At 46.2% G+C, this 15565-nt stretch overlaps 1 protein-coding gene and 1 pseudogene across 1 annotated transcript in view; one reads left to right on the top strand and one right to left on the bottom strand.

Moving 5' to 3' along the window:
* The window catches only part of LOC148669148 (zona pellucida sperm-binding protein 3-like), a 113877-nt gene that overhangs the window by 11217 nt on the left and 87095 nt on the right, over nucleotides 1-15565 (bottom strand). The gene's annotated exons all lie outside the window — the stretch shown is intronic.
* On the top strand, nucleotides 10040-10178 carry LOC148669162 (U1 spliceosomal RNA; annotated as a pseudogene).

The raw sequence follows: 15565 nt of genomic DNA, 5'->3' as shown, positions 1-15565 counted from the left end.
AAGGTACCCCTGTGCTGGAAGAATTTGACCTCAGAACGTTTGCCCAGCGTAGTTATAGTGGACATAAAAACAAGAGTTCGCTGGCATTATATCCTAGAAGACACAGACCTGGGGAAAAGACCGTGAGCCTGTCTCTAAATACTAATAATACAGTATGTGATCTCCTGTCCCAGCCTGAGGAACAGACAGTGAGCCTGTCTCTCAATAATAATAATACAGTGTGTGATCTCCTGTCCCAGCATGAGGAACAGACAGTGAGCCTCTCTCTCAGTAATAATAATACAGTGTGTGATCTCCTGTCCCAGCCCAAACGACGACACAGTGTGCCTATCTGTCAATAATAATAATACAGGGTGCGATCTCCTGTCCCAGCCTGAGGAACAGTGTGCCTGTCAATCAATAATAATAATACAGTATGTGATCTCCTGCTCCAGCCTGAGGAACAGACACACAGACTGAGCCTGTCTCTCAATAATAATAATCCAGTGTGGGATCTCATGTCCAACTCTTAGGAACAGACAGTGAGCCTGTCTCTCAGTAATAAGAATACCATGTGTGATCTCCTGCTCCAGCTTGAGGAACAGACAGTGAGACTGTCTCTCAATAATAATAATACAGCGTGTGATCTCCTGTTCAAGCCCAAGCGAAGACACAGTGAGCCTATCTGTCAATAATAGTAATACAGTGTGTGATCTCCTGTCCCAGTCTGAGGAACAGACAGTGAGCCTGACTCTCAATAAAAATAATACTGTGTGTGATCCCCTGTCCCAGCCAGAGGAACAGACAGTGAGCCCGTCTCTAAATAATAATAATACAGTGTGTTATCTCCTGTCCCAGCCTGAGGAACAGTGAGCCTGTCAATCAATAATAATAATACAATATGTGATGTCCTGTCTCAGCCTGTGGAACAGAGAGTAAGCCTGTCTCTCAATAATAATAATACAGTGTGTGATCTCCTGTCCCAGCCTGGGGAACAGTGAGCCAGACTCTCAGTAATAATAATAATACAGTGTGATCTACTGTCCCAGCATGAGGAACAGTGAGTCTGTCTCTCAATAATAATAATACAGTGTGATTTCCTGTCCCAGCCTGTGGAACATACAGTGAGCCTGTCTCTCTATAATAATAATATAATGTATGACCTCCTGTCCCAGCCTGGGGAACATACAGTGAGCCTGTCTCACTATAATAATAATACAGTGTGTGATCTCCTGTCCCAGTCTGAGGAACAGACAGTCAGCCTATCTGTTAGTAATATAATACAGTGTGTGATCTCCTGTCCCAGCCTGAGGAACAATAAGCCTGTCAATCAATAATAATACAGTATGTGATGTCCTGTCTCAGCCTGAGGAACAGAGAGTAAGCTTGTCTCTCAATAATAATAATTCAGTGTGGGATCTCCTGTCCCAGTCTGATGAACAGACAGTGAGCCTCTCTCTCAATAATAATAATACAGTGAGTGATCTCCTGTCCCAGTCTGAGGAACAAACAGTGAGCCTGTCTCAAAATCATAATAATACAGTGTGGGATCTCCTGTCCCAACCTGGGGAACAGTGTGCCAGACTCTCAATAATATTAATAATAATTATACAGTGTGATCTACTGTCCCAGCCTGAGGAACAGACAGTGAGCCTGTCTCTAAATAACAATTATACAGTGTGGGATCTCCTGTCCCAGCCTGGGGAACAGTGAGCCAGACTCTCAATCATAATAATAATATAGTGTGATCTACTGTCCCAGCCTGAGGAACAGACAGTGAGTTTATCTCTCAATAATAATACAGTGTTATCACCTCTCCCAGCCTGGGGAACAGACAGTGAGCCTGTCTCTCTATAATAATAATTCAGTGTGGGATCTCCTGTCTAGCTCTGAGGATCAGTGAGCCTGTCTCTAAATAATAATAATACAGTGTGTGTGATCCTCTGTCCCAGCCTGAGGAACAGACAGTGAGCCTGTCTCTCAATAATAATAATAATAATAATAATAATAATAATAATAATAATAATAATAATAATAATAATACAGTGTGTGACCTCCTGTCCCAGCCTGAGTAAGAGACAGTGAGCCTGTCTCTCAATAATAATAATACAGTGTGTGATCTCCTGTCCCAGCCTGGGGAAAAGACAGTAAACCTGTCTCTCAATAATAATAATCTAGAGTGTGATCTCCTGTGTTAGCCTGAGGAACAGACAGTGATCCTGTCTCTCAATAATAATAATCCAGTGTGGAATGTTCTGTTCCAGTCTGAGGAACAAACAGAGAGCCTGTCTCTCAATAATAATAATAATAATAATAATAATAATAATAATAATAATAATAATAATACAGTGTGTGATCTTCTGTCCCAGCCTGACGAACAGACAGTGAGACTTTCTCTCAATAATAATAATACTCCTGACCCAGCCTGGGGAACATACAGTGAGCCTGTCTCTTTATAATTATAATAATAATTCAGTGTGGGATCTCCTGTCCAGCTCTGAGGAACAGTGAGCCTGTCTCTAAATAATAATAATACAGTGTGTGATCCTCTGTCCCAGCCTGAGGAACAGACAGTGAGCCTGTCTCTCAATAATAATAATACAGTGTGTCATGTCCTGCCCCAGCCAGAGGAAAAGACAGTGAGCATGTCTCTCAACAATAATATGAATAAACTGTGTGATCTCCTGTCCCAGCCTGAGGAACAGACAGTGAGCCTGTCTCTCAATAATAATAATACAATGTGTGACTTCCTGTCCCAGCCTGAGGAACAGACAGGAGTGAGCCAGTCTCTCAATCATAATAAAGCAGATTATGATCTCCTGTACTAGCCTGAGGAACAGACAGCGAGCCTGTCTCTCAATAATAATAATACAGTGTGTGATCTCCTGTCCCAGCCTGGGGAACAGTGAGCCAGACTCTCAATCATAATAATAATACAGTGTGTGCTCTCCTGTCCCAGCCTGAGGAACAGTGAGCAGTCCTAATAGTTACCGCTTTCCTGATTTATCTCAGCAGCTTTAATATCGCCTGAAGCGCAAGCAACTTGTGAGAACAGGTTGGGTTTGCTGTGCTCAACTGGCTCGGCGTCTTCGTGTCGTAGCGCCGCAACGGTGTGTTTTCTTTCCTTCTCTTTTCAGCCCGGAAGAAACATTTTACTTGTTCCTTTTGTAGCCCACGCATGCCGACGCCTGTGTTGTGTTGTGGATTTTCTCCTTCTTGAATTTATACTCCTCCTCCCTCTCTCTCCCTACCTCTACCTCTCCCTCTCTCTACCTCTCCCTCTCTCTACCTCTCTACCACTCTACCTCTCTCTACCTCTCCCTACCCCTCTCTGCTCTCTGTCTCTCACTCTGGAGTTTATTTTCCAGACAGAAATCCAGCTCCGTCCCTCCTGTGGAAGATTGGTGATGCAGGATGAGAGCCCCTAACCGAGAGCACTGCAGCGACAGGTTCTGTGGTCTGTTTCAAATCAGCCCGCAATGAGACACCGAGGAGAAATGAAGAGCCCCAGTTGCGCTAGAAAATCACCCGGGAAAGAGACTTTCAATGTAGGAAAAAAAAGTCGTTAGTAACGGACATAATATGTTTGTTTTGTTTTTTAATCGCTGCAATGTGTGACTAAGCTCATACTACTAAGAGTTGCCCACTTTGTCTAGATCTGGTAACCTGCTCGTCGCTGGTGGGCCAGATCGTGTCCCCCATCACTATACTGGGGCAATAGGACCCACACAGACGGCAGGGTGAGCACCGCCTGTTGGCCCACAGAGAGGGAGAGGTAGAGGTAGGGAGAGAGGTAGGGAGGGGAAAAGGGAGAGGTAGGGAGAGAGGTAGGGAGAGGGAGAGGTAGAGGTAGGGAGAGAGAGGAGGAGTACAAATTCAAGCAGAGGCCTGAGTGGAGCACTGTCATATGGCCCTGACATCAGTCCCTCAACTCTCTGCATAAAGCAGTGTCTTATGGCCATGACATCCCACATCCACCGCTCTCTGCGAAAAGCAGTATCTTCAGGCCCTGCCATCCTACCCCCGCCACTCTCTGCGTAAAGAAGTATCGTCAGGCCCAGACATCACACCCCCGCCACTCTCTACGTAAAGAAGTGTCGTATGGCCCTGACACCCACCCCTCCACACTCTGCATAAAGTAGTGTCGTCAAGCCCTGACATCCCACCCCCGCCACTATCTGCGTAAAGCAGTACCTTTAGGCCCTGACATCCCACACCCACCACTCGCTGTGTAAAGCAATGTCGTTTGGCCCTGACATCCCACCCCCGCCACTATCTGCGTAAAGCAGTATCGTCAGGCCCTGACATCCTACCCCTGCCACTCCCTGCGTAAAGCACTGTCGTATAGCCCTGACACCCACCCCTCCACTCTCTGTGTAAAACAGTGTCATATGGCCCTGACATCCCAACCCCGCCACTCTCTGTGTAAAGCAGTGTCATATGGCCCTGACATCCCACTCCCGCCACTCTCTGCGTAAAGAAGTGTCGTATGTTGTATGTCGAGGTGAGGTGAGGTGCGACACGCCAGAGCCCCGCCGCTGTTAATGCGGAGCACTTGTTGAACTGGCATTGAAAGGACGTGTGCGCACGGAGCGAGCCTTCCCTGCGGCGGAGCGTGGAAACTTTCTCCCCGCGCTGCAGGAGTTGTGTGCGCTGCAGCGGTGCCGAGAGAACAGCACAGAAGGCAGCAGGCTCTGGAGAGCGGGTAAGAGACGGAGCCTTGTGGGCAGGCGAGCAGGCCCGTTTTTTGGAAATTGCTGAAAAGGCTCCGGTGTTTGTTCGGTTTGTGGCAGGCGCACGACGCGAGTTTGCGTAGCGATCTGCCGGTCTGGTGTTATGCAAATGAGGCCGAATTGCATCCCGGGACATGCTGCGAATGCGCATTGGCGACTGCAGATGTGTAGGAAACGGCGCGCTCGTTTTCTCGTTTTGCCCACCCTTTTGAGTGTTAGTGTGGCGTGTGAGTGTGCGAAAGAGTGGGCCCAGCAGGAGACAGTGGCGTGCGGGGTGAGGAGCTGGCCTAGGCTGCGCGCTTTGTGCTGTGGGTGCGGGCCGCTTGCAGGGCCTTATACAACTTATACTTACCTGGCAGGGGTGATACCTTGATCATCCTGTAGGTGGAGTAGTTGGATTGTTTTCTTGTTTTGTGGAAGCAGTGTTTGTTTTGCAGTTTACGAAATGACAACTTTTGGATCCCGCAAGAATGTTGTGCGTTTTGAGCTTTTGGATGACCTCTTCATGGATCGCATGCAATTCAGCAGAAAAGTGTTGCAGAAGGAACTTGGCTTTGAACCTTGGCACTTGGATTTCATCTTCGCTTTCCCAGGTCAGAAAGCATTTGAGGTTGTTTTTGCTATCTATTCTCTGTTTGAACAATGTGTGGATGTGTTTGAGGCAAAAAGAGGGAAAGTTCCTGCCCTTGAGAAGATCAACTTGCAGCCTCTGACACAGAGAGAGAGGAAAACGGTGCATGTTGTTATGTTCTCGGATCTGGCAAAGACGGAGGACATTCACACCTGGCTTAACCAGTACTGCACCGTCCACCATGGAACTGAGGTTAGAGATGTTGACGGTATAAAAACAGGAGCAAGGAAATTCAAGGTTCGCTTGCTACCGGACAATGTAAATGGAGGCTTAAGGCACCTGCCCTCTACAATCCGGCTGGGCGCCTGCAATGGCTATGTTTTTTATGTGGGACAACCAAAGGTGTGTCGGTGCTGTAGGGACACCTGGCATCATCGTGCATTGATAAATGCTGCAAGACCTGTGGCAAACAGGGACATTTAGCCTCTGACTGTTCAATGCTGCCAAAGTGCAATTTATGTGGCTCGAAAGGACACGTTTTTAAGAACTGCCCTCACGCCTACGCCAATAAACTCAAAATGAGAAAGGATGAGGCAGTGCTTGTTTCAGCCAAACCGGCCCGACAATCCAAAGCAAACAACAAGTCAAACAAAGAACCCTTGTTGGACAAAGACTCTCAGCCTCCAGCCAGGATCAGTCCTGCTGTGCTCCAGGGCCGGTGGAAGAGAAATCCACTACGCCCCCACAACCGCAGACTGCTCCAGACAAGCACGAGGGTTTGAAAACCCCAAAGAACAGCGAGGACCCCTCCCCCACTCCTGCTCCTCAGAACGAGGGCCAGTGTGGGGCCCCCCGGTGGAGCGGGTCCAGCGAGGATACCCAGGATTCAGCCGAGCTGCTTTTCTCAGACTCTGCAAGTGCTACAGATTTCCTCCTCTCCTCCATCCAGTCCATCACGGAGGATCTGCAGCAGCTGGTGGGTGAGGGGGAAGAGGAGACTGGTGCATCAGCTGCACCCCTTTCCCCTCAGTGCTCCCAGGAGCTGGACTTGAGGAAACGGAAAAATGACTCTGTTTTCTCCCCGAGCGAGGAGGAAGGAGAGCATGGTGATGGGGACAGCTGGAACCCCTCCACCCCTCCCTCTACCCCCTTCCTTGAAATGGACTCCGTGAACGCTTTTACTGCTGCCACCCTGATGAAGGCTCATTCAGAGGATGGCAGGCAGGAAATTGGTAAGAAGAAAAAGAAAAGAAGAAGGTAACAGGTGAGACAGAAGAGAAATGTGTTTTGTAAAGACTGGTTCCACTTTCTTATGTAATACGGCTCTAAACATAATTTCTCTTAACACCAGAGGTATCAATGACAGAGTTAAATGCCAGTCTGTCTTTGATTACCTCCAGCAGAGAGAAGGAGATGTGTTGATATTGCAGGAGTGTGCTTTAGCCTATCAAGAGAGGTATAAAAGCTTTGAAGATAGGTGGGATAAAGGGCTTTCTGTTTGGTCAGGGGACAATAACAACAGAGCCTCTGGCGTGGCCATTCTTTTCAAAGGACGGGCATTCAAACTGAAAAGTATTCAGAGGGTCATAGATGGCAGGTTGCTGTGTGTGGATGTGGAATGGGGGACCGTTAACCTGCGGCTAATCAATGTGTATTGTCCTAGTGACGTGGGAGGAAGGGTGGAGCTACTCAAGGCACTTTCTCCCCTATTGTTATGTAGCACAGACATGATAGTGGGAGGGGATTTTAATTGTATCTTAGAGTACATAGACAGGCAGTCTAGCTCTCCGATAAAATTGGATTCCAGCTCACTGGCCCTGCAAAACTTAGTTAATCTCCTCTCTCTGCTTAGTTCAAGGGACTGTCTTTGGCCCAGGCCTCTGGAAACTCAACACAAAGCTGCTAGAGAACGAGGGGGTAGTATCCCGCTACAAGGAGAAACTATCACACTGGCTGTCCTTGTAGTGTCTTTACGGGTCAGTAGGAGAGTGGTGGGAGGAGGTGAAGGTCAGGACAAGGGCCTTTTTCGTGGCTGAGGGGAGGAAGGCTGCTGCCAGACGGAAAGGAGTGCTTGCCAGGAAACAGAGGCAGCTGCAGTGTCTCTACACGATGCTGCACAGTGGCTTCGATGTGCTCAAGGATATCACCCTTTTAAAAAAGGACATCCGGAGCATAGCCGAAGAAAGTAGTCGAGGAGTGCTGTTAAGAAGCAGAGTGCAGTTCTTGGAAGAAAATGAGAAGTGTACTCGCTTCTTTTTCAGGAAAGTGGTAGGCTCCAAGTCTGTCATGGAAAGTGTAGTTGATGAGGAGGGACGAGAGAGAACAGAGCCGAGTGCTATCCTCTCCTGCACTGAGGCCTTCTAATCAAGACTGTACAGCTCTACAGAGGTAAAGGATGAAGAAATTCATTTTTTTACCTCAAAGCTAGAAAACGTTTTGAGTGAAGAAGATAGGGAAGTACTTGAGAGGGATTTGACAGTAGAAGAGCTGAGACAGGCTATGGAGAGCTTACAGAAGGGGAAAACTCCGGGTGCTGACGGGCTCCCTAAAGAATTTTATTGCACCTTTTGGGATCTGCTTCAGGATCCGCTACTGCTCCTATTCGGGGAAAGTTATAAGATAGAATTGCTGCCTGACTCCTTAAGAGAGACACTATCTCTCTCTTGTTTAAGAAAGGAGCAAAGAATGACATAAAGAACTGGAGACCCCTCAGCCTGTTAGGCGTGGACACTGAGATCCTGTCCAAAGCCCTTTTCCTGCGCCTACAAAATGTAGTGGCCTCACTGGTAGGGAAAGAACAGACTTGTGGGATAGCAGGACGCCTGATGAGCGACAACCTGGCCCTGTTGAGGGATGTCTGTCTGTACTCAGAGGATCGCTCCCTCCCTCTGTGCATTTTAGGTGTAGACCTAGAAAAGGCCTTTCACTGCCTAAACCGGCAGTACTTAACATCGGTACTTGAGCACATGAAGTTTGGCCCCATCATGAGAAAGTGGATTAACCTGCTGTACACAGGTAGCAACAGCAGAGTAATGGTTAATGGCAATAGATCACGCCCCTTTGAAGTCTGTTCAGGGGTGAGGCAGGGCTGCCCATTATTCCCCTTGTTATTCGTTTTGGCTATGGAGCCCTTAGCCTGTGCCTTGCGCCAGGATCAGGCCATTAATGGGATACCAGTGCCTGGAAGTGGGAGAGGAGAGGTAAAGACATCTCTATACATGGATGACGTCACCCTGCTCCTCTCTGACAATGCCTCAATTAGCAGAGCTCTGCAGTGCTGTGATCGTTTCTCTTTGGCTTCCTCTGCAAAAATTAAGAAATCTAAGAGTGAGATTTTTTATCAGAACTGGAGGGAGCCAAAAGAAGGACATGATCTCAGGCTGCAAGAGAAGAGAATTAAGGTCCTGGGGGTGTATTTTGGAGAACAGATGGGAACAGTAAATTGGCAGAACAAATTGCCAATCTTAAACAAAAAACTGATGCAATGGAAGGACCGAGACCTCACCATGACAGGGAAGGTGCTGGTCATCAAAGCCGAGCTCTTGCCTGTCTTGAATTTTCTGGCTTCTACCTTCCCAATCCCACACCGTGTTGTGACGGTGCTGAGGAGATTGATGTTTCAATTTCTACGGGGTGGGAAACAGGAAAGACTCAGAAGGGAAGTAATGTACAGGCCGCTACCCTCAGGCTGGAAGTCTGTCCCAGATATTGCTACGAAGCTGCTGTGCATTTTCCTGGCCTCTGTGCTGAGAGGCTTTGCAACAGCACCTGCAGCGCGTACCTGGACTTATTTTTCCAGGCTCTGGGTAGGTAGGGAGGTGTTCAGAGTGTGGGGTGTCAGACCCAAGCTGGATGTCCCACTCTCTGACACATGCCCTGCAATTTATGGGACAGTTAAAAGTTTTCTAAGATCTCACCCAATTGGCCATATTCCCCTCCGAGATGTCAGCGTCCAAAAACTGGAAGATTTTGTTGCACCCCAGAACAATAGGCAGACCCCTGTGGGCATTTTAACATCAGCCCAAACAAGGAAGGTGTAGAAACACACATCCTCTAAGTTTCTGTGCAACATTCACAGAGATTTAGCCTGGAGTGTCGTCCACCAGTGCTTACCGTTACGAACTTTCTTGTACCGTAGGGGCCTCACCCCCAGCCCTCGCTGCGTTAGGGGCTGCGGCGAGGAGGAGACTGTGACCCATCTCCTGTGGTCCTGCTTTTTTGCTGAGGCCTTCTTGGCACAGTTTGAAGATTGGTTGCAAGCTCTCTCGCCCCAATTTACCCTGACCGCTGCTTTCGTCATATACGGCATCTCTCCTGTCAAACTTCCTCCTGACGTGTTTGACAGGATCTGGGCCGTGGTGAACAGTGGGAAAGACGCCCTGTGGAGAGTGAGGAACGTGGGGCTGTTCAAAGGCATCGAGGTCCTAGTCAAGGCAGCAGGTAGCCTGACCCTGTTCATCACCCGAGAGAACTATTACCTCAGAGATCTGTGGAGAAAAGGGAGGGAGGAAGCAGAAAATCTGTGGGAAATAGAGAACATAGGTCAATATCTCAAGAAACTGTAAAAAACATTATCATGTTTAAGTAAAGAATGTGATTTGCACCAGAAAAAAAGAAATTGTTGCTATGTAACTGGTACCCTGTCAAAATGTAATGAGATGTGATCATATATACTGTTTTAAGTACGTATATTAATGTAAAGCTTTCTAATTTGTGATGTCCTGTGTTTTTTTTGTGAAAAGAAAATAAAGTTCTTAAAATTAAAAAATCGGTTCACCCAGGGCGAGGCTCGGCCATTAAACTCCGGCTGTGCTGACCTCTGCGAATTCCCCAAATGTGGGAATCTCGACTGCATAATTTCTGGTAGTGGGGGACTGCGTTGGCGCTCTCCCCTGATGTGCTTGGTCCAATATCAGATACGGAAGAGTTACGACACCACGAGCTGCGATAGGATCCCAGTTCGAAAGGAGTCGATGCCACTGCTGGTTCCCGGTTTCTTTTAGTTAGAGGTCCAGAGAAGCATTTCAAGATGGTTACACTACTCTTTCCGGACATTCGTTCCCTTTTCAAAGTGAGTCTTTTTGCTGTAGTCTGCATTATTTAGGCTCATATCGAGGTTAGCCTTTATTTGGTCATGGGGGGGCCTCGGTACTGTATGCTAATTCTCAAGACAGTTTCACCCGTTTTCTGATTGCTAGATTCTGTACCAGTGCAGACATGTCAAAAAGTGAATGGCTGTACCTCTATTTCATCCATGCATCCGTGCTCAATGAATGAAATCAGTAATAAATGAATATATGTATAGTTATACGAAAAACAAGTGGTTTATTGACTCATCTTCATTTGCAGATTTAGAGGCAGCTTCGATATTCGTTTAACAAATGGGTTTTTTTATATGTATGAGTCACACACATGCCATAGCAACAAAACATCTATGCAAATGAAGCTATAGATCACTTTTCTTGGAAGTGTTAAATGTCCATACTTCAGGCTTTCCTCCCAAAGCCTACGGCACCAATCCAGCTCATCCAGCTCTGTCTGTAGAGAAGCCAGGGTATCGGCTTGTTCCACACCCCACCTCTCTCTGTGTACAGTAGAGCCTTCTGTCCTGACTGGAGGAGCTCATCCAGCTGTGTTTGGAGAGAAGCCAGGGTATCAACTTGTTCCCCCCTCCCACCCCTCTCTGTGTACAGAAGAGGTTCCTGTCCTTACTCGAGGAGCTCACCCAGCTGTGTCTGGAGAGAAGCCGGGGTATCGGCTTAATCCACACCCCCACCCCTCTCTGTGTACAGTAGAGCCTACTGTCCTTACTGGAGGAGCTTGTAGGCATCCTCTCACGAGGCACCAATAAATGTAGGTGTCTTGTGGATTTACCGGGACAATTATTAATTGTAGCAGTAAGTCACAAAATGATTCTTTGATGGTTATTAGAAGACCGACCCAGCGGGATAACTCAGCAACGCACACACACGGATACTAATACACAAGAATACATTTATTATTACATAAAATGTGCATATCAACATAACAGATCTTATAGTGACGGTTAGCAGAATACAAAAGGTATATATTCAATCACAAAGAGTTACAAACCAAGAGGGACATACATTCCGTATATCATTCATTTAGACCGTTTTGTAAATGAACTTTGTTACAACTTGTACATTAGATACTCAAAAGCAAGTACATGACTCATAGGAATTAAATTGCTATCAACTCAGGTTAAGGTAACAATTGAATTCTCGAGCTGTAATGCAGAATGTTGAATACTCGTCCACTCTGTGGGGGTTCAGATCTCCTGTGGACGCAAAGAAGCAGTGGCAGGCTGTTCGACATGAGAGAAGGAGAAGAGAGATTTCTGCTGTGGTGCGCTGCTGATGCTCTCTGAAGACCGGCTAGTTAGTGTTGGCTGAAACTAGCGAGAGATTGCACACAGAAAAGTGACTACAGATCCGAGCAAGTCACACTCTTTAGACAAGAAGAAGACCGGTTAGTTCCCGAAATAGCGCTAGTCCTGAATACTGATATTCAGCTGTCCACAGTTCCAAAAGTAGTTCACTCGTTGATCAGGTGAGCGTTCGTGGTGGGTTCACGAGGCTTGCTGCTGGGCTAACCTCAGGTGGATCCTTTGGTAACACGCTGGCAACCTCCGTTCTCGACTCTTAGAACAAGGAAAAGTCCTGGCACTGGGACACATTGGCCGTTACGTGACTGTCTGAGCTGAGTCTGAGGATGTCCAGGAGGAGCTGGAGTTTTACCTGGAGGAACTACGGTCGCTCATTGGTTGAAAGTTCCATGGGCATTCGAGAATCATTTTGTGACTTACTGCAACAATTAACAATTGGCCCAGTAAATGCACAAACCCCTACATTTATTGGTGCCTCGTGAGAGGATGCCTTCATTTATTGGTGCCCAGTGTGAGGATGAGTAACCATGCACTCATCCTTGGGTGTAAACCACTTGGGATGAGACTCTCCCTTGGAATCTCCCAGACAGTGAGGCACCAGAGATGACCATTAATTAGGGTGGCTGATGTGTCTCAGCTTTGGGAGTTGTTCCTTATCAGAACACACTATCAGCTAGAAAAACACCTTAAATGTGAACCAAATGGAATGGCCTCTCTGTGTCCAGCACCACTTGAGATGAGGGGGAGAGAGATTGGCAAAGGAGCAGCAAACTCAAGGTACAACGGTCTCTGTCCTGTGTGAATGCGCTGGTGGACTATTAAGCTACTTGACTGACTAAAACTCTTCCCACACTGACTACAGCTGAAAGGTCTCTCTCCTGTGTGAATGCACTGGTGTGATTGTAACCGGCTTTTCAGACTAAAACTCTTCCCACACTGATTGCAGCTGAATTGTCTCTCTCCTGTGTGAATGCGCTGGTGGGTTTTTAAGTGGCTTGACTGACTAAAACTCTTCCCACACTGACTACAGCTGAACGGTCTCTCTCCTGTGTGAAGGTGCTGATAGGGTTTTGAAATGCTAGACTTACAGAAACGCTGCTTCTCCCTGTGCCATAATGGCAGTTTGCCCACACCATCTGAGCAAGGCCTTGAGTGATTCTTCCTCATCTCCTGATCGTGCTGGGTCTCTTATTCTGCAAATGCTCCATGGAATGGCCTTGCTCTGTGTGATGGAACTGAGATTTGTTTTCGTCATTATGTCCCTCAGTGTGCTGCTCAGCAGTGTGAATCATCTGGGGCTCCTTCTCCAGCTCTCTGAGACTAAAACCGTCCAGTTCATTCAGTTGTTCCTCTCTTTGCCCAAGAACAGACATACTCTCCAGTTCATTAAAACTTTCAACGATTTTCTCTGTAACCAGATTATTAAACCTGTGTGTAAAGTCATCAGATACTAAGGGATCATATGATTGTTTAAGACTCTGCAATGACAGTCTCTCCACTTGAACAGAACAAGGCCTAATTATTATCAAGCCCTGTAGGAGCTGCTGTTGCTCCTCCCTGTACTGACTCTTCTCAGTATGCTGCAAATCAGTACTGTTCTCTTCACCAGGTACATCAGTCTGCTGTTCTGCAGGGTCAATCAACTTGGGCTCCATGTCCTGCTCTGTAAGATTTAAAACATCCAGTTTTTCACTGTGCTCTTGTACAGAGATGCAGCCCAGTTCATTACAACCTTGTGTAATATTGATTGTGTCCAGATTATTAATAGTCTCTGTAAAATCATCACATACTAAGAGCCCAGGTGTCTCACTCTCAGGCTCTGTCTTCATCATGGGCACAGAGTCCAGTGCCTCTTTCCCTTCTGCGGCAGTGACCTCTGTCTCCTGCATCAGCCTGTGCATCTCCACACTGTGCTGCAGTTCAAGAGGAGCCCTTTCCCCAGCTTCAATAAGAGCACTGGCCTCTGAATCTGTAAACACAAGACAAGACCTTTATAAGAATAAACTTTATTTTATAGTTTTATACCTTTAGAGGTGGCTTCTCAAAGCATTTTACAGAATGCCAACAACAAAAAATACACAAACTTAGCATGACGAGAATACACAGTTAGAGGAGACAGTAGACAGTGGTACTAAGTAAAGTAGGAACAGAGGGGTACAGAACAGTTAAATAAAGGCTCTTCTGAAGAAAATGTTTTTGAGTCTGGATTTGGAGTTTAGAGAAGGTGACTCTCTGATATCCTTGGGGAGAGAGTTCCAGAGCTTGGGGCATAAAATTAGAAGGTCCTGTCACCCATACAATGTAGACGGGCTTGGGGGACAGATTGGAGAACAGAATTAGAAGAGCGAAGATTGCAAGGTAGGGAGTAGGGTGATAATATCAGACCAGTATGGAGGTGTCAAGCCAAGCCAAGACATTGAGCGTCTTATAGGTGAGCAGGAGGATTTTTAAGTCGATAAATAACTTGACAGGAAGCCAGTGCAAGGACTCCAGGATAGGAGTAATGTGATCATTTGTACTAGACCTGGTCAGGATTCTGGCTGCTGAATTTTGGACATACTGCAGTTTGTTCAATGTGGATTTAGAAACCCCAGAGAGTAGAGCGTTACAGTAGTTGATTTGGGAGAAGACAAAAATTTTTAGCCACAGGGCGTAGTCGAGCAATATTTATGAGGTGAATGAAAGATGTTCTGACAACATGCTGCACATGTGGGTCGAATGTCAAATATCATCCCCAAGTTTTTCAATTTAGACTGAAGCTTAAGTACAAGACCATCTACAGATAGGGTTACACATTGGTTGTACAAAGTTGATGGGTGGTGCCAATAAGCACGACTTCAGTCTTGTCACAGTTAAAAGAAAGGAAGGACATTTTGAGTCACCCAAGTTTTTATATCGGGGATGCAAATTAATAGAATAGAGACAGCCACATCATCGTCAGGTTTGGTATGGATGGATATTTGAGTATCATCAGCATAGTAGTGATAGCTGAGGCCATGTGATCTTAAAAGCCTTAAACTACACACACGCATACTAGTACACTCACAATCAATTTGGGTTGTTTTAACATAGTGGAATAAGTGGGTATAAGGGCGTGTTCTGATTTAGCTTTGTCAGAAACATAACTACCATGCAAAAAGTAAGACTACTGTAATAATATCACAATTACATTACATTTACATTAACACTGCACTGAGAGAGATAGAGAGGGGTTAATATAGACACACTGTCTAGACACTCCAGTACATTAACACTGCACTGAGAGAGAGGTTAATATAGACACACTGACTGGACACTACAGTGCATTAACACAGCACTGAGAGAGAGGGGTTAATACAGACACATTGACTGCACAATACAGTACATTAACACTGCACTGAGAGAGAGGGATTAATATAGACACATTGACTGCACAATACAGTACATTTACACTGCATTGAGAGAGGGCTTAACACAGGCACTGCGACTGGACAAAACAGCACATTAACACTGCAACCAGAGAGAAGGATTAATACAGACACTCTAAGTCCCTCTAAGTCTACACTCTAAGCTCTAAGTCCCACACCTGAAGAAGGCTCCACAGCCGAAACGTTGTGTTTTCTTTCTTCTTTTTTTTCAGCATGGAATAAACCTATTACTTGTTCCTAAATTAAAAATGGATGACTAGAAGGTGACTATGACAGACACTTGACTTGACTAAGACTATGACTAAATCAAAAACTGGAAACTAAATGAACACTGCAAATGAGTACACAGAAAAGTAACACTCAGAATTAACAACTTTTCTAAGCACACATTACATTTGTTAGTATCATACACCTCTATTGACAGCAACAATCAGCATCGACCAGCAAATTCTTAATAACCACGTCAAGG

This window comes from Lepisosteus platostomus, chromosome 5 (assembly GCF_059453375.1).
Source record: "Lepisosteus platostomus isolate fLepPlt1 chromosome 5, fLepPlt1.hap1, whole genome shotgun sequence".
NCBI lineage: Eukaryota > Metazoa > Chordata > Actinopteri > Semionotiformes > Lepisosteidae > Lepisosteus > Lepisosteus platostomus.
The sequence above is the reverse complement of the archived record's forward strand: the minus strand, read 5'-3'. Positions and strand labels throughout refer to the sequence as shown.